General features: G+C 42.0%; 1 long non-coding RNA gene across 1 annotated transcript in view; it reads left to right on the forward strand.

The window, feature by feature from the left end:
• LOC125641004 (uncharacterized) overlaps positions 1 to 26,685 on the forward strand; it is a 392,392-nt gene that overhangs the window by 238,125 nt on the left and 127,582 nt on the right. The window contains exons 3-7 of the long non-coding RNA XR_012669657.1: positions 2,307 to 2,425; positions 2,779 to 2,853; positions 4,183 to 4,293; positions 5,240 to 8,274; positions 19,610 to 19,741. This is a non-coding gene — a long non-coding RNA (uncharacterized LOC125641004). The remainder of the gene's footprint in view (positions 1 to 2,306; positions 2,426 to 2,778; positions 2,854 to 4,182; positions 4,294 to 5,239; positions 8,275 to 19,609; positions 19,742 to 26,685) is intronic.

The following is a 26,685-nucleotide window of genomic DNA, read 5'->3' on the forward strand; positions in this document are numbered from 1 at the left end:
TACACTACTGTAATGCCGACTGTATATGTGCACAACTGTCCTCTGCTGCATGGCTGAAGAACTACTACACTATGTCCTAGGCCCTATAGTGGTGAACTGGCGTGTGTGTGTGTGTGTGTGTGTGTGTGTGCGCACACACATGCACACCATAGTCTTCTAACAGATGCAATCACAAGTGCCCAACCATGTGTCATAGGAATTAGTAGAGATTCTTCTTTAGCACAAGTGATACTAGCCAGGAGGATTAGTAGTAGAGGAGGATTCGAATAGTGGCCTAATCTTTGTGGTCCTGTGCCCTCTCTCACCACCTGCTTAGCCCTACCACAAGTCCTGGAGGAGCTCACAGGGGTGAATTATGGAGATCCCAGAGCCAGGGTGAACCTTTCCCAAACAAGCCAGCATTTGCTAAGACAAGGTTTCAGAGGGTAGGTCAGGGCTTTTTAATCTTTTTAAGCCAAAAAGAGTCTGCACAGGCCCCTGACATCATCATTCCCTGAAACCTGGACTCTGGACTGCTCCTTATTCCCCCTTATTCCCCCCTACCCCCCATGTGCTGAATTGCCATTACTTGTTGGTCCCCTGCATCCCAGCCTTTAGCCGCCCTCCTCCTCCTCCCCCTGCACTCATTTCCCCTTTCCCGTCCCCATACTCTCTTCTCTTCCCCCCCATTCCACCCAAAACTGTCCCCAGGAAAAATATACACATGATACTGAGCTTTTGTAATATAAGTAAAATAAACCTGTGAACAAATCAGTACCAAAAAATGGACATGGATCAAACAGGGCATGTGCCAATTGGTATCATGGCCTTTTTGCTTGAATGCTGTAGTCCTTTACACCGCCCTTCGTCTGCTTTTCTTTCTGTCTCTTTTTGAATTCTAAAATGTTTCACACAGGCTTGGTTTCCCTTTATGTATGTACAGTACCTCATCCAATGGGGTTCCAATCCTGATTAGGCCTTGGGTAGGAGTAATAATAATAAAGTCAGCAAAGTTGAACTGGAAATAAGATGCTAAACTAGGAGGGTAATTTAATGATTGGAACTACTTACCAAGAAAGTGGTACATTCTCTATCAAACAGAGTCTCTAAAGCACAATTGGATGTCTTTATAAAAGATCTAGTTCAACCAAGTTACTGGGTGTTAGGAATAACTGGCTGCTTTCTCCCAAGTCAGCTGAGGTTCTCTGGCCTGTATTGTGCAGCCGATCAGACTAGATCACAACAGTCCCTTCTGGCCTTAAAAATCTATGGGAGATTCTCATTTATACTCAGGCCCTTTTGTACTGCACTGACAGTGTGCAGAGCCTAAAAGTGTATGCAACTGTCACTTTTGCCCACTTTATGGCTGCCTCACATTGCCGGAGTGGTGTAGAATGAGACTCGGGCCCTGTGAATCTAACTATGAAAAATAACAGCTCTTACACTCGCATTTTCAAAGAAGGCCTAGGGGAATTAAGCGTCCAACTCTTGTTAAAAGTCAACTGAGAAATGTGTATCTGACTCTCTGTGGGCCCTTTTAAAAAAGATTCCCTTACGTTTTTATGCAGTCATAAATCTGTGAGTACCTAGGAGTTCAGTTCTGTGCTGGGACTGAACCCAAATCCTCCCTTTCCAGTCACTGCAGGCACTATCCTTTACCTATCTTCTAATGTAATGAAAAACACTTCCCTCTCTAGCTGGTGGAGCCAAGCTAGTACAGACCTGTATATTGCACAGCTATGGTTCAGTGGCCCCTTTGCTTTCTAAGTTTACTTGCTTTCTCCAGATGTAATTTTCTTTTGTTTTTTGTTTAGATTTCAGAACAACTCCACTGCCCACTTTCTCCCAAGTCAGAAATAGAAAACTAAAGTGCTCAGCATAAACCAGGCTCCAGGTGCCATTAGTAGTTGCGTCAGTTGCATCTGTTGATGTTTAATGCTAAGGTCTTGATGCCAAACAAACAATTAATAGACACAATTAAATCAGACAACTACAATCAACAAAGGAGGCAAGTTGATTAATAGCTGTAAGCAATATAGGCACTTTGAAGAGATGGCATATAATATTTATGGTTTAGCTTCTTGCTGTAATTTCAGTAACTGATGGTTGGGAAAGAGAACCAGGTTACACAGCATATATTATAAATTAATGATTGATTTTATCTGGCAGACACACATCTGAAAAGATTATTATCTAGGCCTGTAAAGAGATGGATAAAATAATGGTACAATTAAATTTTGATGGAATAAAGCATGTCCTCCTTGTCTTCCTGTTTATTTTATTGGCTGGAGGGTGAATGCAATTAATTGCCTCTGTCTTTAATTCAGTCTGCAGGTGCTTTCTGTGACACACATCAAATTTTATGGGCCTTATCCTGCTGTCATTCACATGACATAATTCATTTTTGCCACCCAATGTATGTGACTGAGAAGGTTTGGCAGTCTAGGTGAGTAAAGGAAAAAGACAACGTATTTCACAGACAGTACATTTAGATTCAGGATTAACAGTCACTTTAATTACAATCATTCTAAAACATGTAATGGGATTATAATCTAATATCTTTTAGGGCCCTTTAAGAGAGTTGGGGTTAGCCCCATCTCTGATTAGCTGTCTCCCTGGTGAAGTGTTTGAGGCCAGGGATCGGGTGGTAGGACCACATGATCTGCAGCCTTAAATAGTAGGGCAACAGTCCTATCAGTTGAGAAGGATACTTACAAGTGGCTAGTCACTTGCTGGGAGTAGGGCTAGGGGTAGGGAAAGGGAAGGACTTGGCTCATCTGTTGAATGGTTTTGTTTTAGAGAAATAAATTCAACATGGAAGAAAAGGGAGTGAAATCTTGGTGCTGCTGGGAATGTTACATAATGCATTGGCTGGTGAGTTGGCCTAAAGACACAGTTATTCTCTCATATGTTATGTTGTTTTTAGTAAACCTGTAGGTATTCAATGGTAAATTGACAGCATTGCATAAGAAGTTGGTTGACTGGCTGTTGTCCATTTCATTCTTAGATTTCAAAGTTAGGAGGTTTAGTTCTTCAACGCTACACTGTAGGAGCCACTTTCTTCCTGATTCCAGCTGGTTATCAGGGGAGGACCTGAAATCTGAAAAGTGGCAGTCAACTATTAATCTTCTAATCCACTAGATTATGTTAGTACCTACACTAAATAAAACAACTACATAACATAATATTTAAGGTAGAACGATGATGATTTTATGGGATATAAAAATGGAGAATTTGGGGCCCAATCCGGCATGCTTTTTATACAAAACTCCCATTAACATCAAATCTATTGATTATTTGTGTTTGCCCCCAGAATTCCAAGTTCAGCCTTAACAATGTGGTGCAAAGTAGCATTATAAACTGTCACCTTTCAAGAGATCTCTCTCTATATATGTCTTAATGAACAAATTTGACCTTCTTTGGAAGACCTTTATATTACAAACTTGAGCAACCAAATACTGTTCCAAACTTGTAAAGAACACTATACCTTTTCTATAATCTCATAAACAGGGGTTTACAAATGTTTATAGGCTTTATTATTGTCCTTTTGACTTGAGGCTTTTACTTTTCCAAACATGAATCAATCCCAGGATTATTAAAGTGCAGTTTTCTTTTGTAAATATTGTCAACTATATTTGTTTAAGAGACCGTATAGCATAAATTAAAAAAAAAATACTCAGAGTATAGTTCCAAGATGGATGAATAAAACATCTTTTCAGATTTTGAAAAGATAAATTGCTGAAGGAGCTTTCTATATTGTTCAAAACCTGCTCCATTTATTATCCATTTTCTCCCCAGAATATGAACAATTGCTTGGTTAAAAAGTCCATGCAACCTTCTGGCTTTAAATATACTCTTCAGTTTTATTTTTAAAGATATATATTTATTTTTGTATGTCAATTAAGTGTCTGTTCCATTTAGCTCTGTGTAAAAGGGAGTTTGAATTCTGCTGGTGATCAGGGTAAATTACTTTTTTAAAAATTATTGTTCTGTGTGGCAGGGATGCTAATTGTCACAGGCATCCCTCTTTACTGAATAAATCAAAAAAATATAAATACAAAGGTTTCTGAAAAATAACCTAAAGTTAGTAAACATCCCTAGAGGGAAAGGAAGAGACTATTCTGTTGTAATGAGTCTCTTGCTTTCTTTTGAATGCTGTTATATCTTTCAGTGCTAAGTCTTTTTTCTTTTGTACCTCTTCAGGATTAATTTTAACCTTCATTCTTTGCATTATGGACCTAATCAAGTCCTCTTTGGGATGGAAGAAGTTTGCTTTGGTTTCTCAATTACAAAAGGACAGCAGCTGGTGATGGGGTAAGAGCAAATAAGAACCAACTCAAACTCAATGTACTGAAATGAAACAAGCTTTTCTTGGACAATCAGACTGTGCAGGGACTTCAGGATCTTCCTATTGATTGCACGATCTATCTGTCATATAGAATAAAATAGCTGTTTAAATATATCCATGCTAGTAAGGATCATTTTTCACTGTCAAGCGCGATTTGACCACCTAAATAAAGTTCCTAGTTAAAAGAAGAGGAATATCTGAGGAATACCTGTTTCAGGCATGGCAAAAGGTCCCTCCTTATTATGGACACCCTTACTTACAGTGAGGAGTACCCTATTCAACAAGTTTCACTGAAATCAAGGTCAATAAGGGTGTCAGGATTGGGCTCCATGCCTTTGATTATGCTGCTTTGTTGCTGAAGGGTGGAAATTTTGGGCTTCAGTGTTGGCAGGTGAATGCTTAATAGCTGCACATAACCATCCTGCTCGAAAAGCTATTGGTTGCAATGAATATCAGTTAGTCTGAGAGATCAAGTTCTGAAATACAGTAACTATTGTGCTTGACATATTAGCTTTCTGAGAGACACTAATCATGGTGCTTGCTGAGCAAAATCATCTGGGTTAATAATGGCTCCTGATTTACTAGTTTGTTAATAGTCTGACATTGCAACAGATATGTTTGGCCTTGAAATTGTTCAGACTTTTTGAACCTTTGGCATTGTAGCTGTAACAGTAAATCTACAGCTACATGAGCACCTGAAATGAACAGAAGAATACAAATAGTGTTTAAACAAGATAGGATTGAAAGGCATGATATGTGGTGGTAGGCGACAAATCTTGTTTTCCTTTATTTGATCATGTTTGATGTTTGCAGCTAAAAAGTGTGTGAGATCACATTTCTAATACAGACTAAGACTACTTTTTACTCTGTCTTATTTGCTTCTTTTAATTTTTTGTGTTCCTAACCCTGCAGATACAGGAGGAAAAACCAGCAACTGTGAAATACAAAATCTCTTTAAGCTTGCTAAGCTCTTGAGTTTCTTGTAGTCCCTGGCACACATTGCATCCATTCCTTTTTAGCTATACTCACATTAAAACATTTTCCTCCATAATCCCCATTCTCCTCAATAGTGGCAGTATTTTTATCAATAGTGTCTCCTTAGGTAATTTTCTGTTTTTTTGTTTTTGTTTTTTATTATTATTATTCTTTCCTGCATCACCACCTCTGCTTCCACTGAGGACTGGTCTATACTAGAAAAGTATGTTGTTTTAACTATGTTGGTAAGATGTGGTGTTCCACTGACCTAAATCCCTGTGTACAGAAAGACGAATCCTTCCATCCAGCTAGCGTCTCTTGCGGAGGTGGATTACTTATGCCGCTGATGGGAGCACCCCTTCTGTCAGTGTCGGTAGTGAGGCGCTGCAGCAGTGCAACTGTGCTGCTGTAGCATTTTAGGTGTAGACAATCCCAGTGTAAACTTACTTTTGAAGCACAGTTCTGCTTTAGAAACTGGTTCTGTCAAAATGGCATCATGGTGGTGCAGGTCGACTCCAGCACCTGTGACATTCAACAAATCTCTTAGGGCTTGAATAAGTGGGGAAAATTAGTGGCCTAGCTAACAGGATAGCTCTACCAGTAAAACTCCCGGTTGTGAATGCTCTATCCTGCAATAAGAGTACTCTTTTCCAGTTCACCTGATGCTGCTTTGAACAGGATTGCAGCTAAACTGGGGAGGGGAAGAGTCCTCTTATTCCAGGATAAATATGTTCATGTGCAGAGTTTTACTGGATAACTATGCAGGTAAGTATTCCTATGTAGATGAGCCTTAATCTCTGTGTATCAAAGTTCCCCTTTTGTAAATAGGTGATAATACCGCTACTTTAAAAAAGGGTATTGAGAATAAAGCCAAGATTTTTGTGATTTTTTTGTAGCTCAGTTACTACAGTAATGACCAGGAATGCGTGTGTGCACACGCTCTATAGAAATACATAAAATGGATAGGAATTTAAGCTAGTCAGAAAAAGCATTTTTCCTGAATTTCTGAAGGACAAAAGAGTCACGTTAATTCTTCAATGAAAAGCTGAAAATGGAAGAAGTTTTTGGTTTTTCATTGAAATTATAAAATAAAAAAAAATTGCATAAAAACTTTCATTTTGTAAACAGGCCATTTGCCCATTGAGTCTCTCAAATGAAAAATGCTGACCAGCTCTAATAGACGTGCACACATTTTCTGTCCAGCCACTTTTCAGTTATTCTCCCTCTTTACCAGTGGAGTAAGATACAGAGAGGGTGATGTATTCAATCAATTCCATTTTTGTTTTGGCTAACTACAGGAGACAACTGTGTAGTCGTGTGCATGGAAACATGGAGAAAAGGAGAAGGGGAAATTTGGGGTTAGTGTACACAGGCAGATGTGGAAGGGAGGGAAGTAGGCTAAATGCTCAACTTGCTTCAAAGTGTCCGATGTTGCATAATACCTGTAAATCCAGAATGTTCTGCTGCTTTGTGCTGCTCCAGAGTGGCATACAGCACCTAAATTGTACTGGTGAGTCTGGCCCCCAAAGCTAAAATGTTTAAAAAAACCTCAATAAACAAACAGAAAAGAATTAAAGCTTGTAAAGCATATTTTCAAATTAGAAATATTACATGGCAATAATTACTTTTGAGTTACTTTAGTATTCATGTTTGTGTTTTTCTTTAAAAAAAAAAAACAAGGAAATTCCTAGACACTAATGTTAAGATGCAGTTAAGGTTTAGTACATTTTAGTAATTTAATTTAATTTAATTTAATTAAAAAAAAAAACAAACACAAATTCACAGTATCTCTGTTTACTCCAAAACTCTGTTTCAGGCACCCCACAGGGGAAAATTGTGTGTATGGGTGGCAAGTTTATTTAATCTGGGACCACAAGCACCAATATCCATCCAATAACCATTGTATGGTCATTGCACAGCACAACTGCACAGTAAAGTTAAGGTTGAGTACCTTAAATGTGGATTTCCATATTTTAACTGCTTGGATTTTATTTTAAATGTTTAATCTACCTGACTTTCTCGGTTGAGAATGTTTGTTTATTTTAGAATAACTGCCTCATCCCTGTCATGTATTTTACTCTAAATTAAATATGTGTGCTCAACCTTAAATCTGCTCTACCATGGCTTTTGTCTGGCAAGATGTGCATTTTGAAAAGGCAGGATTTCCCTGAAAGTATAGACCAAGGCACTTCAGTACAACTGTGTTAAGAGGCGTTTACGAAGTGTCCTGGTAATTTGTAGAATAAATATAAATTGTTTCAAAAACATCTTTAGAGTATGTCTGCAGAACAATTAAGCACCCATGGCTGGCCCAGGTCAGCTGAATTGGGCTTCCAGGGCTCTAATGTTGCAGTGCACTTTTTCGGGCTCAGATTGGAGCTCTGGCTCTGTAACAACCACCCTCCCCTATCTCTTGGGTGACCAGACAGCAAGTGTCAAAAATCGGGACGGGGGTGGGAGGTAATAGGCACCTGTATAAGATTAAAGCCCCAAATATCAGGACTGTCCCTATAAAATCGGGACATCTGGTCATCCTACGTGCCTCCCTGGGTCCCAGAGCCCAGGCTCCAACCTGAGACTGAACTTGTGTGCTGCAATTTTACAGGGCCTCAGCCTGAGCCCCAAGAGACTGAAGCCAGCTGTGGGTGTTTAATTGCTGTTTAGACATACTGTCATAAATATAAAGGGAACGGTAAGCACCTTTCTGTACACAGTGCTATAAAATCCCTCCTGGTCAGAGGCAACATCATGTTACCTGTAAAGGGTTAAGAAGCTCAGCTAACCTGGCTGGCACCTGACCCAAAGGACCAATAAGGGGACAAGATACTTTCAAATCTTGGGGGCGGGGGGAAGTTTTTGTTTGTGCTCTTTGTTTACAGGGTTGTTCTCTCTTGGGACTGAGAGAGGCCAGACAGAAATCCATCTTCTCCAACCCATCCTAATCCAAGTCTCCAATATTGCAACCAGTATAGGTAAGCCAGGCAAGGTGGATTAGTTTCTTTTGTTTTATGTGAATTTTCCCCATGTTAAGAGGATGGTTTATTCCTGTTTTCTGTAACTTTACGATTTTGCCCAGAGGGGGATCCTCTGTGTTTTTGAATCTGAATACCCTGTAAAGTATTTTCCATCCTGATTTTACGGAGATGATTTTTACCTTTCTTTTTTTTAATAAAATCCTTCTTTTAAGAACCTGACTGATTTTTCCATTGTTCCAAGATCCAGGGGTTTGGGTCTTAGATGATTTTGTAACCAATTGGTTAGATATTATTCTCAAGCCTCCCCAGGAAAGGGTGTGTGTAGGGCTTGTGGGAATATTTTGGGGGAAGATGTCTCCAAGTGTTCTTTTTCCCTGTTCTTTGTTTAAAACGCTTGGTGGTGGCAGCATATTGTTCAAGGACAAGGCAAAGTTTGTACTTTGGGGAAGTTTTTAACCTAAGCTGGTAAGAATAAGCTTAGAATGCATTTTGCTTTTATTTCATTTGACCAAATCTGACTTAACCTTACAAACTTAGATGCTTCTTACCACAGGCTGGCTGGTTGCCCTTCAGGCAGGCTCTCCCCTTTGATCAGCGCTTTAGTTGCTTGGTGGGGATATCTGTAGATTGAGGAGGAAGAGCATGGCAAATGTCTCTCCCTTTCTTCCCTTTTGGCTTTGTCCCCCCACCTCCTTCAGAGTCAGGTGAGCATTACCCCATTGCAGTCCCAAACTGACCAAAGGAAGGGGGGTGACTCACTCGAGAGCCCAACAGACCTGTTGTTGTTGCCTAGCCCAGTGTCCTTTGTTCCTGGGAGGCTGGGCTGGGTTTGTCCCATACATGCCCTGATGAGGTATGAACTGCCCCTCTGCTTCTGGAGAGTTTTTGCCTGGGCTTGCTTTAAGCCATGAGAACACATTTTCAGCCTCATAACTATACACATGAAATTACAACCTATAACATTACCATAACAACTATGCTCCGTACACCATGAGCCTTCTGAAGACACCCGACATGACAAACTTTGCATTAGATACTACACGATTATATTACAAGGATCAACATGGGGCTGTAGGGTGTTCCCACGAGGTACAGAATGTGTCACACACTTTACAAAACTTTAGCCTAGAGGTCTTTAACTCCACTGACTTTAGTGGAGTCACTTGTGACTTACACTGGTGTGAGAGGAGAGTCAAGCCCCATTAATTACGATTACAAAGAATAAAACTTACCAAATGGAAGATTACAAATTTTAGAAAGTGTCTTTTAAAAAGTTTTTAAAAGGCGATTTATAAAACAAGAGTATGTATTGGTATAGCTTATTTATTATAGAATGGCATAACTCTTGGAGGTTCAATATCATTTAGAACATCAGTAAGATTCCATTTTAGAACCTGCCTGCTGCCTTTTTATGTTCTACAGCTCACGTATGTCAAATACGCCTCCTGAAGAGTCCTGTGTGTTGAACTTCCCATCTGAAAACAAGTAACACTTGAAAGAGCTTCTGAGGATGGCAAATCTTTTAAGCTAGCCAATGGGGAATAGCAAACACTTATCTACTATTCCAAAGCTAACAGATCATTGTGTTTGGTACAAGTACCGACACTGTTATACATGTATTGGATGTTAATGGCATATGCTAACGGGTGCTATCATACTGTATACAGAAAATTAACTTAGAAAGAAAAATGCTATTTTGCTTTACATCTTACACTTATTGTAGCTGTCTCATGGCCAATACTAATGTCCACGACTTCAGTTGAACATATGATACAGTTGTACACATTTGAATGTTCGAGGGCTTCAACTTGCATAGCATAGATGAAGTGTTGTATGTAAAAGAAAGATTAAAAGTGGTGAACAAGACAGGGAGTTGAGGACACTTGACCCTGCACTAATAAGAGCGCTGTTATAGATTCTCAGCCACTATCTAGTAACATGATTAAAGCCTCTGAGGGTAATGCCTAGCTAAGTGCCTCATTAGTATGATGAGGTTTGTTATGTCTCCCTAAACATCTTCATAACCTACAGTACCACACTTCACTTCAAAGAATGGATGCATTGATCTCTCAAACTTCCCTTATCTCAAAAGGCCTCCTTTATTTTGGACCCAACCTCGCCTCCATTGCACAAAGGTTTTCTGGTCTTTTAGTATTGAAAACTATTGATACGACAGTCTGAATCATAAACCAGAGGTCATAGTTCTGATAGCATGAACCTATTCTAACTTCACAGCATCTTAAGATTCTTCGCTATCGTGCCATAAGTTCTTCAAATTGATCTGTCCCATATTGTCTCAAGTCTGTCTTGGCACATCTTAGTAATATTGCAAACCAGATGCAGGAAAACAAATTAACACAGGGCTTCTTCGCCACTCTGCATCTTCCTTTTTCTAAGAATTTGCAGTAGAGAACGTACAGAATATCCTACCATGTCCTGAATCCTGAAACATTCCTGCTTCTAAGGGACAATATGCAAAGGTTAAAGATGTTTTTAACTCTTAACGCACATGTTCAATGGCTTTCAGTTATTTTGTACACTGATTAAGGACAAACTTATCTGCAGTAAGTATCATTTAAAAATTTCATGGTGCAAATGTCTAATACTATACTTTGCCAAGATGCAGCTATGTAGAACATGGTTTAAGTTTCACTACAATTAAACATTTAGCCTGATGTGTTCTGGGGCATATTGGAGATGGTACTTTTTTCATAGCAAGAACATCAACAATGACATTTTTCTTCCTGGTAGAGCAACATGTTGAAATCATCCTAACAATAAGGAAATGTCAATTTAAGTCTGTAAGAAATGCTATATACCATGTAAATCACTTCTTGGAGAAGATCCAAACAGACATGTCACCTGAAGATCAAAGCACATAGGTGGGTGGAGCTAGCTGGCTTTGCAGTCAGATGTCTCAAAAGAGCTGCTGGCCCTGAGGACAGATTCAGCTAAAACTTTACATGGATTTTACAATTATTAGCTAGCAGAACTCTAAACAATATACAACATACATAGAAGACAAAATGCTGGCTTTCTTTGCTCTGCAGGCTCCTCATTCATGCAGGATTTTTGAAAGATGTAGTTTTACTAATTTATCACGTCATTACTGGAGTCACTGATCAGGTTTGCTTTGTCTTGGTGAGTCATGCTTCTCATTGTGCCTACCATCTAGTGTGCTACCAAATCGAAGCCTTCATTTAACAACAATGAAATCTCAAACTCTTCCCAATGTAAATCAAGTGTAAACTAGTGTGGCAATGTCTGCCTGAAACAACATCAAAAGTGTGAACTTTTCCCATTCATCTCAGTGGGCTGTTGACTTAAATGTCAAAATTAACCATTTCACTGCTGATCAGAGCATGCAAGGAGAGGTTAGCATAATATAAAGATCTATACTATGTAATATGAATGACATATATTTTGGTATCAGTCATGGATAGAACTTGACCTTGTGGATTTTTGGATTATTTTTATGAAGTTCTTGTTAACTGTGATGCAAGTCCTCTTACAGGGCTAGAACACTGAGTAGAGACTTGAAAAACAAGTTCAGTTGAGTGGATATGTAGGCTGTTCAGCAAGAGGAATTTAACATCTGAAACTAAGATGGCCTTAAAACCTTGACTAAAAGTCAAGTAATGTAAAAGATGGCATGACTTAAGATAACCAATAGTAGAGCCATAACATCAGAATTCTTTGAATCCACTCTAGGAAGGAAAATGAGGATTCTATCAAATTCAAAGAAAACTGTCAGTCAGTGGCTATAAATATTGTTGTGGACCATATAACTGAATACAGTATTATAGGTTCTCTATCTGCTCCATGTGACTGACTGATTCCTGCAGGTGGCTAATGTGAAAATTAAAGTAGGCAATACCTGGGACATCAGAGGTTGCTGTGACCAAGGTGGATTCAGGTTGCTTGAGTGCTAAGCAGGCCTGCAGGAAATCCCCAAACATCCTACCTTAAACCTCACCATCCAACCTAAGAAATATTGTGCCTGACCACTGGAACCCCAGAAGATGCCCTATAGCTCTATATCTTCCTCTCTGAATACAAACGCACTGAAAAAAGAGATCTGCCTCCCCTTCCAGAAACAAAATGGTGCCTGAGCCTGATGGGACAGAGCTGATGGCTGTACTACAACAGATGGCTACAGATACTGTTGAAATTTAATCAACAGTTCCCACCTTATAGACCACCATGACTGGGATTTGGAGTGCACTGCAGACTCTTTCCAGATGGATGGTGAATCAGAATACAGAATTTCTGAAGTGGAAGATGATCTCAAAGAGGACAAAGTACATGTTACAAAGAACTAATTATATCAAGACTATTCAGACCAAGCTGCTTGAGCTAGAAAACCATTCACAATGATGTAATATCAGGATTTGGGAATTATCTGAGGGAATAGAGAAAGGTAAACCCTTTGAATTCATCCCTATACTAAGTTGTTGAATCTGCTGCTAGATGTCCATTTAGATATGGAATGGGCACACTTCACCCTTTTTCCTAAACCAGCTCCTGGAGGTTAGCCTCGAGCACTGACTCTGAAGTTCCTGAAATATACAATGAAGGAGCATATATTGCGGAAGTCCGGGGGGGGAGGGAAAGGTTATGGGGAGAACCAACAATTAAAATACTGCTTCCTCCCCACCCGAGATTATGCCTGTGCTGCGATTACAATGAAGGCAGCTTTTAACCAAGTGAAACAATTGGGCAAGAAGAGGGACTCAAAGTATTTTATTAAATATGCAACAGTGCTCCATATTAAGAACGGCAAGACGATAATATTATCATTCAGTTTACCTCAGGAAGCAGAAAAGTACCTCAATCTGCAAACTCCTCCCTGCAAGAGATGACATCCTAATGTAGGGGTGGTCAAACTACGGCCTGCGGGCTGGATCCGGCCAGTCAGGGCTTTGGATCCGGCCCTCGGGACTCCCACCCCTGTGGCGTCGCAGGCCCCACGCCAGTGCTAGAGGTGGCTGGCACCACATCCCTACAACCCTTGGCAGGGGGTGGGCGCAGAGGGCTCCGCACGCTGCCTTGCCTACAGGCACCACTCCCTGCAGCTCCCATTGGCTGGGAACGGGGAACTACGGCCAATGGGAGCTTCAGGGGAGGTACCCGCAGCCGAGGGCAGTGTGCGGAGCCCTCTGCCTCCCCATCCCCCAGGGGCTTCAGGGATGTGGTGCCGGCCGCTCCCAGGAGCAGCAGGGTGTGGGGCCAGGGCAGGCAGGGAGCCTGTCTTAGCCCCACTGCCACCCCAGAGCCACTCCAGGTAAGTGGCGCCAGGCCAGAGCCTGCACCCCCAAAACTCTCCTGCACCCCAGACCCCAACCCCTTGCCCTGAGCCCCCTCTTCACCCTCCCCGGGGTGAAAGTAAAACTGAAAACTTACCAGTATGGGGGCTCTGTCCCCCATGAAAGGGGTGGGGCCTCAGGCAGAAGGGGCGGGGCTGGAGGGTGGGGTCAGCATCCCCCCAGCCAGCCCTTCCAGGCTGTCTGGTCTGCACCGCCCGGGGCTCCAGCAGCAATTTAAAGGGCCTGGGGCTCTGGCCGCTGCTGCCGCTACAGTAACAGCAGCCGGAGCCCCGGGACCTTTTAAAGCGCCGGCCTGGGGGCAGTTGCTCCTTTTGCCTCTCCCCCCTGCTGTTGGCGTACTTGGGGGGGCAAAAGGGGCAGCGATGATAAAGTGCTACCGCAGCAGTGGTTTAAGCAGGGTCCTTTGCCGCGACCCGGCAGGGCCACTGACGGGGCACAAAAGCAGCAGCGCTTTAAGCAGGGTACTTCAAGCACTGCCACGGCAGCGCTTTAAAGTAAGGCAGTAGGGGTCGCTACCGGCAGCCACTTTTTACCGGTACGCTGTACCAGCCCCCACTGACTTACTTTCACCCCAACCCCCTGCCCTGAGCCCCCTTGTACACTCCGTACTTGTACACTCCAGCGCCCCCACCCCTTGCCCGGAGCCCCTTCCTGCACCCCCTCCCACACCTCGCACTTCCTTCCTTCCGCAGCCCCAACCCCCTCCCCCAGCCGTGCATTCATGGCCCTGCATTCAATTTCCCCACCCAGATGTGGCCCTCAGGCCAAAAAGTTTGCCCACCCTGTCCTAGGGGATAATTCAAGCATATGGGATTTATGTATTGCTCTCTAAGATTTCATATTGCTGCTCTAAACAAGTTGCTAGGCTCCTCTTGATATTGATATGTTAGTACCTCCTTAAAGGGTCACTATGAACGCACTTCCTATTGCCTTAACTCATGGGAAAGGAGCATCAATGTAAAATCTACCACTGCTTTATTAGATGGTGCTTCCTTATGGACTAGTGTATCAAGGTTCTGTTGATAATAGGTGATTGCTTTAGTAATACTATTTGGGGCCCTAGGGACTGAGGATCTCCAAGTTTTACTTGATCTAGCTGCCCTCTCTGGGTGTTGTATTTTTTTTTTAAACTGATTCTTCTTGATTGTATGGTACTAATGAATATTTCTCTGTCCATTATGTTTTCCATTAGTTAATTCCTTCTTCTGCCCCCCACACCCATGTTACCCTTCCATGCTGGGAATTTTCTTCCCACCCCTGAAGAACATGTATTGGGAAGTGACACCCTGCCCCGGATTATATAATTTTTGCTGCTTGCATATGCAAGAACTGTATGCTGCTCAGGAAAATTAGCAGTTTCTCATTTATTCACAAAGCGACTTTATATTTTTATCTGGTATATTTTAACAATGATGGCTCTGATAATTGTTTCCTCAGGTATAAGGGGGTTTAATAACCCTATTAAAAGAGAGATGTATATTCAATACTTAAACAAAGAGAAGGTTGACATGGCCATGCTTCAGGAGGCACAGTTGACAGAACTTAAAGCTTCTAAATTTAACAGATTGGGTAGGCCTCTCACTTGCTAATTGCTTTGATCCTTAATCAAGGGTTGTTGCTATACTAATACATAACATTGAATGTTAATATTCTGAGCACAAGGTCTGACGGTGAGGACAGATTTACTCTCATCAAGGCTGATATTGGCAATTCTGTAATCCTCTTTGCCAATCTGTACAGGCCAAACCAGGATGATCCCAAATCTTTCATCACTTTTTTGAGTATCAGTGCCATGGACCATAAAGATATGATTCTGTCACAGAGCTCACAGGTTCTGTGACTTTAATGAACCTCTGTGACTTCTTTGGCTTCAGCCTGCTGCCGCGTCAGGCCTGGACCAGCTGTCAGCCCCCGTCCAGAAGCAGTGGCTGGGGGCCAGTGGTTAGCCTGCAATGGGCTCCCCCCACCCCTGGGTATTTTTAGTAAAAGTCACAGGCAATAGACAAAAATTCAGACTCTTAACCTGTCTGTGACTTTTACTAAAAATACCCATGACCAAAATTTAACCATAACCATCATCCTATTATAGCTGAAGACTTTAATGAAACTCTAGACCAGGGATCTCAAACTCTAATCACAACGAGGGCCACCTGAGGACTAATACATTGGCCTGAGGGCCACATCACTGAAACCTTTTCATACAACGGTACAAAAATATAGTCAAAAATGAAAAAAAAAAGAAGAGTAATATAGTATGCTATTAAAAGTCAATGTATTAGCTTTTTAAAAACTGTAATGCGAAGAGGGGTTTTAATAAAATATAAACACCTATAACTATTCCTTATGTGGTCAGTAACACTGATGATGATCTACACTAACAGTCTATCAACATAGCTGTATTGGCAGTAACTTTTTAAAGTAACTATTCATATAAAATATGTTGCCACTTTTAACAAACATTCTTCCCAACTACTCCAAGCAAAGAATCATACATGCTGAACTTCATACCTCAGACTGCTCATCTAGTCCATGAGGCCACACCCCCTGCCCCGCCTCTTCCCACCCCTTCCCCTTCCCCAGCCCCATTCCAACCCCTTTCCCAAAGTGGGAAAGGAGGCCACACCTCCCTGCCCCTATTCCAGGGGTGAAAGTAAGTTAGAGGACTTACCGGTACACCAGAGTCCTGAGCAGGGGACGTGGCCTCAACCGGAAGAGGCAGGGCCTTAAATCCCTAGGCCCTTTAAATCTTGATTTAAAGGGCCAGGGTTCCAGCTGTGGTAGTGGTGGCTGGGAGTCCAGGGCCCTTTAAATCACCCCTGAGCTACCAGCTGCAGAGGCGGCTGGGAGCCCCAGGGCTCGGGGGCGATTTAAAGGGCCCAGGGCTCCAGCTACTGCTACCGCAGCGGAGCGCCAGGCCCTCTAAATCACTGAGGAGCCCTGGGGGCTCCAGGCTGCCACCGCTACCCTGGGGCTCTGGCAGAGCTTTAAAGGGCCTGGGGCTCCATTGTAGTAGCAGCTGCTGGAGCCCCGAGCCCTTTAAATCCCCGCCTGAGCCTGGGGTAGGGGTGGGGGGGCTCTGGCAGGGATTTAAAGGGCCCCAGGGCTCCATCCGATGCTACCGACCCGGCCCTTTAAATCCACTCGGGAGCCCCGCCTCCGCTACCCCAGGGCTTTGGTAGCTGGGCTCTGGCGGGGATTTAAAGGGCCCTGGGGAGGCAGTGGCAGTTGGAGCTCCAGGGCCCTTTAAATCCTCGCCTGAACCCCGCCGCCGCTGCTACCCCAGGGCTTCGGCAGCAGGGCAGGTGGAGAGTTAAAGGGCCGGGGCGGTAGCAGCGGCTGGAGCTCCGGGGCCCTTTAAATCCCCGCCGCAGCCCCGCCACCACTACCCCAGGGCTTTAAATTGCCTTCTGGGAAAGCTGGTCCCAGTATGGGGCACCAGCTCTTACTGGTACGCTTACTGGGTGTACCAACTTACTTTCACCTCTGCCCGACTCCACCCCCTTCCCCAAATCCCCGCCCTGGCCCCGCCTCTCCTCAGCCACCTCCCCTCCCCCCCAGAAAGTTCTAAATGCCGGGAGGTAGGTGGAGGAGCAGGGATGCAGCGCGGCCCGCATGTTTGAGACCCCTGCTCTAGACCCAGTCCTTGATCTTCTCTATCTCCACATGAAAATACCAATACTTGCCAGGTACTTAATACATGGCTGATTTAGATTTACGAGGTATGTGGAACTTAGGTAACCTACAGTGGAAGACTCTAGTTTGTGGGGTTTTTTTTGTTTGTTTTTTTTCTGCAGCTCATTCAACATATTCAAGATTGGACTATTTCTTCATGTCACAAGACTTGGTCAATTTTGTTACTGACTGTGGCATTGGTACTTCTGTTATATCTGACCACGCTCCTATGCATGTGTCTGTTAAGCCTTCAGGGTACACACCCCAAATAAAATGTGGAAATTAAAAACCTGTCTGCTTTTTGATACATTTGTTGTTTCTATCCAGCAGAAGCTAGAACTTTCTTAAAACAAATGCTCCCACTGCTTCATCAGGTGCCACATTTGGGGAAGACTTTAAAACCTTCGTCAGAGATCATTTCTCTTTGTTACCTTTAAAAAGAAATGGAGAGAACAGAACATTGATACTCTTGCAAAGGAAATCCAGGCGTTGGGTGTAGACGATGCTTCTGCTCCCGCCCCAGAGAAACTCAGAACCCTTATCAATCTAAGATATGAAATCAAAAAACTTCTGTCCCAAAAGGATGAGGTTGCTTTATTCTGTTTGAAGCAAAACTTCTGGGAATCTGAGAGAGTTGGCAAGCTTTTGACATACAAACTTAAGCAAAAGGCTAACAAAATAAGATTTCTACTGTTTGTGATAGTAGCAATAAATTAATATCTGACTGGGATGTATATAAATTTCAATAGTTTTATTCATAACTATATTTAGCTGAAGAGGGAATCAATAACGATGCCGTAGATTGTCACAAATTTGCCTTTCAGAAGAAACTTTTTAGATATCCCTCTAGAAATAGTAGCACACTCTCAGCGTATAAGAGAAATTAAGGTCAGAAAGACTCTTGGTGCAGATGAGTTCTCAATTGAATTTTGCAAAAAGCTCTCTGAAACTCTAACACCTACATCGCTGAACACGTTCAGTGAGGCCAAGAATGAGCATACTCTCCCATCTGCTCTAAGAAGTTATAACTACACTTATACCTAAATCTAGCAGAGACTTTATCCTACATAGTAATTACTACATAGTACTGTTTCTTTAATCAATTGTGATGGAAAGACTTTAGCTAAAGCTTCCGCTATGCGACCGGATGAAGTTCTCATATGTTATACACATAAATCAGGTTGGTTTCCTTCATAATAGACATGGCTCAGATAATTTGCACCAGTTGATGATATTGCCTCTTTGAGAGATTATAAACTCTAAAGAACCTTTAGCTGTTTGTTCTTTAGATGTGCAAAAGATCTTAGTGCCAGGGGGTGTGGTCATTTTTCACATGTTAGCAGAACTTGGATCTGGTAAACCACTTACTGATTGGAGTAAGCTTTTATATTCAACCTGATTTCGGGAGTAGTTACCTCAGGTGGTATTTTCACCCCATCTCTGTTACAGAGAGGGATGAGGCTGAGATTGAGCTTTCTAGATAAATGCTGGATTTTTCATGAAAAAAAATTGAGCAACCTTTTTCTGTACTGTTAGTACTAAAACCTCTTACTTAGAGAAGAGGAAAATGACTGAATTATGCTTCAGGTTTAACTTCAAACGTCTAACATGAGAAATAATCTTATAAATGAACCATCTCTTCCCACAGAAGCGCCCATGCAGATGCGCTCATGCCCAGTACCGTCATTGGGAGCTGTGGCCTTGAATTAGATCATATCCCTGTGATATACCAGGGAACAATCAGATTAGTGGGAGACTGTCACCCCCGCCCTATAACGTGGGGTGCCCTTTACAGTGTCTTGCTGCTGTAGCCTCCAACCTGGCCTGCTCACAAACAGCCTCCCATATCTAAGTCACTCCCACCTCTGTGTGTGTGCGCGCGCGTTCTCATACCAGCCTGGGCTCGTACCAGCCTTCATTATGCTGCAGGGTGACCCCAAAATACCCTTAGTTCCAGATCTTCCCCCCAGAAATGTATGTCCTGTACTGCCCAGCCGTCTCCTGGACAGGACAAATATATTAAGTCACTTATTACTTTATGGGAATAACATGCTAGTTTCTTTTAAATAGTTACCCAAACACTCCAATTTAAACACACTGGATTTGATAAAACAGTAAAACAAGATTAACTACAAAGTTTTTACGTGAAGATAAGTAATGTCATAAATGTCAAAAACTGTTACAAGAAAAATAAGGATAAAACATTTACTAATGCCCAACTCCACAAACTATATTAGATTCAAGGAAAACTTCTCACTACATGCTCCAGCAGATTACTGGACACCCCTTTCCCCAACCCAGAGTTCACTGGCTGTTTTCGTTTGTTGTTTTAGGTGCTGTGCAGAGACAGACAGGGAGAGAGAGAGAGAGAGGAGGGGTATCTTGGGGGTGTCTGCCCCTCTTTATAGTTCTGTCCACTGCTTTGAGAAGCATTTCCAGCTGGGAGCAAGGTAACAGGCTGCCTGGTAAGGAGAGGAAACACCATGCTGTTTTTTCTGCTGTTTTTTTTTTTTTTCTCTGTCCCCTGCCTTGCCAAAGAATGGCCACTTAGCAGGTAATGATCTCAATCTTGTTGACACCTGGAGGGGGCATCAGCTTGCCCTTTGTCTGGTTTAGCCATTCCCCAGATTTATCTGGGAAAAATATACTTCAGTTATAATTTCAGATGTTTATAACTTTACATATAATTTTGCCATGCTGTTGATCAGCAAGTTGTGTTTTTTCATGATACCTCACAAAGCATACTTCTGTACAAACATTATTACAATAGTGTGTGGGGTCTGAACATGAGTATATTCTGTCATAGTCCCTAAATAATTGAGGCAGTGACATATAGACAGCATACCCTGTCAGCCAGTGGTTAGCATCAATTCCTGATTACTTAGTCATACATGTGTACATTTTTGGAAAATGTATAAATGCCCGAAACACAGTATAATGTAACATATTGGCAGTCAGTATACATTGGTCAATCCTATCCTCATTACCACGTCCAAATGTGAACTAAGCAGCTGTAATCAAATGTTCCATAAAATACTTGCCAGACACTTAGACATGACAGATTTTTTTAAATTTTTTTATTTAAATTTAAATAAATTTTTTAATTTTTTAAATTAAATACTGTAGCAATTATTTTACACCAGCGCCATGCTGAATATTCAGAATGGATGGAGATTGAAATAAAGGAAGACACCGCATTATCCATACTTAACACAGTAAAAAACCTCACCTATACAGTATGTAAAACACAAGAGTCAGTCTCTGTAACAAGGGTCATCAAAACACATGCTTTAGGGTATAGCTGGAATGCTCTCGGACTTTGGAAATATTATCTCACATTCTAGTGAGTTGCCTAGATGCTTTACAATGGAACCTTTTGTATTTACAATATCATTGCAGGCTTATAATTTTGTTTAAATCAAACATCAAAAGATGGCTTTAAAGCATGATATTTATACCCATTTTAGAGGTAGGGTTTGATCATGCCAGGTGTTGCGTAACCTAAATTGACTTCCAAGTGACCACCAGCTCACATGATGAGGTTTGAATTTCACTTTTCAAAGCTTATACAGTGTGTCCGTAGCAAGACCTGAGTCCTAGTCCCCAGTCTCTCTTAAATACTAACACAGTTTGCACGGGAGGCAAATAATAGACTTGATTGCCAGTGTCTGACTGGGTGGAGCACTATTTCTCTAAACACACAGGACTATCTGAATAGCACATGTGGAAATGAATGAGTCTCTTTCCTTCTTTAGGGCCTGTTATGCCTTGATGTTACAGTTGTAGATTGCAGTGGTGCAAAGATGGGTAGCAGAATGCTTCTCAAAGCTCCTGGGAATGGTGAATATTGGACAGTGATGGGTATGTCTTGTAGCTTTTTACATTTCCCCTTGATGTACATTTCCACAGCCTTGGATTCTGTCTCTGTACATACAAGCAGTAGGCTTCACTAATCTCCATTATAATTTTTTACACATGCTGACTTGAATGGAATTACTCCTGATTCTCAACAGAATCAGGCCCAATAGTTGAACTTGTACTAAAAGAGGATAATATTATGAACTTAAATACAGAAACAATATATATTGAATAAAATACTAATAGCACGAAAAGGCCTTTGAGGTTTGGCAATGGACTCCATGGAATCTTCACTGCAGCTCAGAGGGGATCAGCTAGATCTCAGCGAACACTAGCTGACTCACAATCTACTATGTTAAATAATTCTTCGGACATAGCTGTTTTTGTAGGCAGATTTCAGAGTAGCAGCTGTGTTAGTCTGTATTTGCAAAAAGAAAAGGAGTACTTGTGGCACCTTAGAGACTAACAAATTTATTTGAACATAAGCTTTCGTGAGCTACAGCTCACTTCATCGGATGCATTCAAGATGTTAGGGGGCTTATTCCTTCACCCACTTACTTCCCTGGTCCTTCTCGCATGAACAGAGAGCAACACTACCCGAAGTCCAAAGGTGCAAACAATTCGATGTTTATTGGGGTGAACTTCCAGTTCCATGTTTCCAGTTTCCTTCCTTAGTGTCCCCCTTCCCAGCTCTGACACAACAAAGCCTTACACCTGTGTCCCTGTTCCCATTCCTGCCCTTAGCCAAACATGATTCCAATTTCCCCACCCCTACTGAATGCAGCCGATGAAGTGAGCTGTAGCTCACGAAAGCTTATGCTCAAATAAATTTGTTAGTCTCTAAGGTGCCACAAGTACTCCTTTTCTTTTTGTAGGCAGAGTGTGACATAAATTTACCATCTTATCCTGAGATAACGCAGTTACCATTATGTTGCACGGGATAACTAATTTTAGTGCATGGTATTTCTGTAATACATGTGGCTAGTGTGCTCAAGTTTTTAAGTTTATATGTCTTTACACACCGGCAGTCTTTTTTAAAAAGGGTTGAAATGGTGCCAGATCCTGCTTTCGGTGAATGCTTGTGCATGGGAGCAAGGATAAAGCTCAGAGAATTTCTCCCCCTTGGATCCTGCATGGTCCCAGCGGGAACGCTGGAAGCTCTCATAACAGGGTGTACGTGGCTGCTTCATCCAAAAGGAGTAGATCAGTGCCTGCTATAAATAGCAGCATGCCTTCAAGTTGAGTGGAGGTTTGGCTACAGCCTCTGGCTGAAAAAAACTGAGATTCTTAGCACCATGGAACGTGTTCTGTTTCAGGGTACTGCTGCTCTAAGGGAAGGAAGAAAACAGGGCACTTTCAGCCTTGTCCTTTATTAGCACAGAAGGGCAGGATTTGGACCACACTACTTGTCCTGAAATACCAAAAGGCAAAAGCCTTTAAACTTTGCAATAGTACAGAGTTCCCTATTTGGACCCCAGTTCAGCAGAGTGCATGTACCTAACTCTATGCATATGAGGACCTGAAGTCAAAGGGACTGCTCGCATCCTTAAAGTCAGGTATTTGCTTAGTAGGGCTGGCTGGAAAACAAGAGTTCAGCCCTCTACAAAATTTAGAGGTTTTTAACATTTGTTTTGACTTCTCACGAGAGACGCAGATACCAGAGAATGGCCAATCACTAGGTGGCTAGGGTATTCACTGGGGCTGTGAGAGACTCAGGTTCAAGTCTCCTATCTGCCTGATTTGGAGCCCAGACTCACAGCTGGGTCTTCCACAGACCAGAGCCCTGATCACTATGCTCTTGGCTATTCCGGGATGAGTTTCTCTCATGTTGACCAGAAATTCCATTCTTGACCTGACAACTTCCCAATTACTTTAATCGAAGCCAGTATGTTCCCATTAAGCACATTGGTTTCAATAGAAAAAAGCTGTCTTTTTTTTTCTTTCTTTTAACCAGCTCTAGTGCTTAAGTACCTTGCTAAATTGAGGCATTAAGGAAAATAATCTAAAAAGAAATCAGTATTCAGCTGAGTATAACAAAACGCAATAAGGACGTGTGAAACAAATGACAGTGGAGGCTCTTCATCTACTTTTCCTTTAATCAGATATAATGGGATCTTTATCAACTCTGAGCACACCTTTTGCCTACCCACTTTCAAATAACTCCATTTGCATTGGGGGCTGGTGACCTGCACAAATGATTTACAACTAGCCTTTGGTTCTATATCTTCCTTGCTCTGGTTATGAGTTTCAATAAAGAAACGTTCCACTTGGTTGCTGTGCCTGAAGATTGAGGAATAGCCAAGAGAGGGGGTCGAACACATGCAAATATCATTGTATACTGTAACTGTCTACAGCAAGATTAGAAATGAATGCATAGACTTGGGTGCTTTATCCATTCAAAATAGAAGTTGAGATTAACCAGTTTTATTATTTTAGTGCTATAATGCGAAAAGTAAATCAGCATTAACTGTTCCTGTTTAAAGGGGGGAAAAACCTACTGCAGGCAAGGAACGTCGACTATTTTGATGATTACAAACCAAAGGCAAAATAAGTCAACAGGAGAGGTGAGAACAATGTAATCCATTCTTCAGACTTCCAGGAGTAACAGACTCAACACCAGACGCCCTTTCCATCTGTTTTGTTTGTATAAAGTGCCAGTGGGTGTTCCACAATCTTCAAAGAATATCTGGCGGAACTTCACCATTCTATTGAAATAGAAACAGACTAGGGTGTGGGGAATGGTCTAAGGTCTGAATCAATTTACATTTAAAGAGTGGTACAAGACTTTGCCATATACACTATGCTTGCATGGTGTGTTGCTGCAAACCCACATAACTTATTTTTGTGGCATACCATTTAGCTTTCTGTATAAAAGTTGAACTATAACATTAGCATAGATATTTGCAACTGTTACCTAAGAGACTTTCTGATGCCTGCCTCACTTCTGTGTGAAATTATTCTTGCATGGCATTTGTAATTGTTTCTGTCAGGAAAATGGAAACCTTGCAGATATTTAATAATGTGCCTTGGAGAGCATGTAACCTTGGCAATATGTGTAATGTACCTTTGGATAATGGAAATTCTGCAGATAGTTCCTAAAATACCGTGTGTGTGGTTTTTTGTTTTGTTTTGTTTTGTTTTTTTTTACTCATGATAGCTAAAATCTTTCCAGAGGCAATGTTTGCCCTTGGCAAAACAAATTTTGTTACAATGTTTATAAACATCATAGGAAACAAGAAATCATTCAAAACTGTCATATGTCTGGCTATGAAACTTTCTGCCATTCACACATGACAGAAAGAGGTGCTTCGTTAATAACTTTTACATTACAGAAGTGTCTAAAAAAGCACAATTTAGTCTAAATTCTTACATTTACATATCAAAATGGCATTTTTCTGAACCTATTTTTAAGAGATTTTTTTTCTCTTCAAATCTGTAATAAAACATACTTTAGAAATTTGGAAATAAAACAAGAGAAGAAAGCACACTGACTGGAATTTCCAAAGCGGACTAAGGGGTTTAGACCTGTTTGGAAATCCCTGCCTATATATTTTTGACGGAAAATATACATAATCTTGTATCCAAGGCTATTTTGGGGTACATTACCATAAAGAATGTTCCTGTATCCTTATTTTCTTTATGAGTAAGGGGTAGAATTTTTGAGAGGGCATAAGCCCCAGTTTTAAAAGTGATTCTAGCACTTAGGCTCCCAAGTCTCATTGAAAGTCCTACATTTAGGTTTCTAACTCATTTAGGACTTTTTCAAAACTTCAAAACACTAAAATATGTACAACTAGAGTTGAATTTTGTAAGTGCACAATTACCTCACAGGGGAGAAGGCGTACAAAACAATCAAGGTAGGAAGGAAACCTTATAGAAAAATGTCTTTTGTCTGACTACCGGGAGCCCTGGAATTACGGAGTTATTCTACAAACTGACCTCTTCCCTGACTTGTCCTTCAAAGAGCCCCTTTTTCCCCTGAAGCAGCAACATTTCTGGCTTCAGGGACACATGGTTAATCACTGGGGGGTCTCATCACAGAGCTCACTCATTTTTTGCAGCCTGTGCACACCCCAGCATTCCTGGTGGCTGGATCCACTCTTAGAGAAAGGGATGGATAATATTCAGAACAGGACACATTCTGATCATCATCAGCAGCACACTTTTCAGATGGCAACCAAATGCACACCTGATCCCTATTTACACAAAGGCCACTTTATTGCTCTGCTAGTGTGAAGGAGCCTAAAAGTGCCTACCAGAGTGATGTAAAGTGGTTTTAATGTAAACAGCCTGCTAGGTCTGTTAGGCTTACCAGCCTTATCAATGGCCCTTTTAAAAATGAAAACAAATACTATCCTGTTTCTACACAGCATCTTAGCACACTGGAGATGGATCTTAATCACGTGATTCACCAGAAGCTGCACTGCTTGAAAAGTCCCATTCTCAAATTTCAGAGGTCAATTCTTTAGCACTAGTTCTTTCCTCACTCTGAGGAACACCTGGTCTAGGTCCCTATACCTGGTCTACAATACGAGGTTAGGTCGAATTTATCTGTGTTAGGTCAATTTTATAAGGAATGGGTCAACACAACCAACCCCGACCTAAAGGGCTCTTAAAATCGACTGCTGTTCTCCTCCCCGACGAGGGGAATAGTGATAAAACCGACCTTCCTGGGTCGACTTTGGGGTACTGTAGACTCAGGGCTGTGCAATTCGATGGTATTGGCCTCTGGAAGCTATCCCAGAGTGCTCCAATGTGATCACTCTGGACAGCACTTTCAGCTCTGATGCACTAGCCAGGTACAGAGGAAAAGCCCCAGGAACTTTTGAATTTCATTTCCTGTTTGGTCAGCACAGCGAGCTCAGCAGCACAGGTGACCGTGCAGTCCCAGAATTGCAAATGAGCTCCAGCATGGAGTGAACAGGAGACACTGGATCTGATTGCTGCATGGAGAGAAGACACGGGATCTGATTGCTGTATGTGCAGGCAGAACTCTGATCCAGCAGACGAAATGCTGATATATATGCCAAAATCTCACAGAGCATGGTGGAGAGAGGCTACAGCAGGGATACACAGCAGTGCTGCATGAAAATTAAGGAGCTCAGGCAAGTCTACGAAAAGACAAAGGAAGCAAACAGCCACTCCGGGTCAGAGCCCCAGACATGCTGCTTCTATGATCAGCTGCATGACATTCTAGGGGCAGGGACCCTACCACTACCCTACCACAATCCAGGGAAGCCTGCAAGGTGGCAGCCTCACGCAACATGGGGGAGGATTTTGGGGATGAGGAGGAGGAGAATGTGCAGTAGGCAAGTGGAGAATCCATTCTCCCCGGCAGCCAGGACCTTTTCATCACCCTGGAGCCAATACCTTCCCAGGGCATATTGTTCCAGGACCCTGAAGGCAAAGAAGGCACCTCTGGTGAGTGCACATTTGTAACTACACTACAGGGGTTAAAAGCAATTGTGTTTAATGTTTGATTTGCCCTGAACAAAATTGGAATGCATTCGCAGCCAGTACAGCTACTGGGAAAAGTCTGTTAATGTGTCTG

This window comes from Caretta caretta, chromosome 8, assembly GCF_965140235.1.
Source record: "Caretta caretta isolate rCarCar2 chromosome 8, rCarCar1.hap1, whole genome shotgun sequence".
In the NCBI taxonomy this organism is placed as follows: Eukaryota; Metazoa; Chordata; order Testudines; family Cheloniidae; genus Caretta; species Caretta caretta.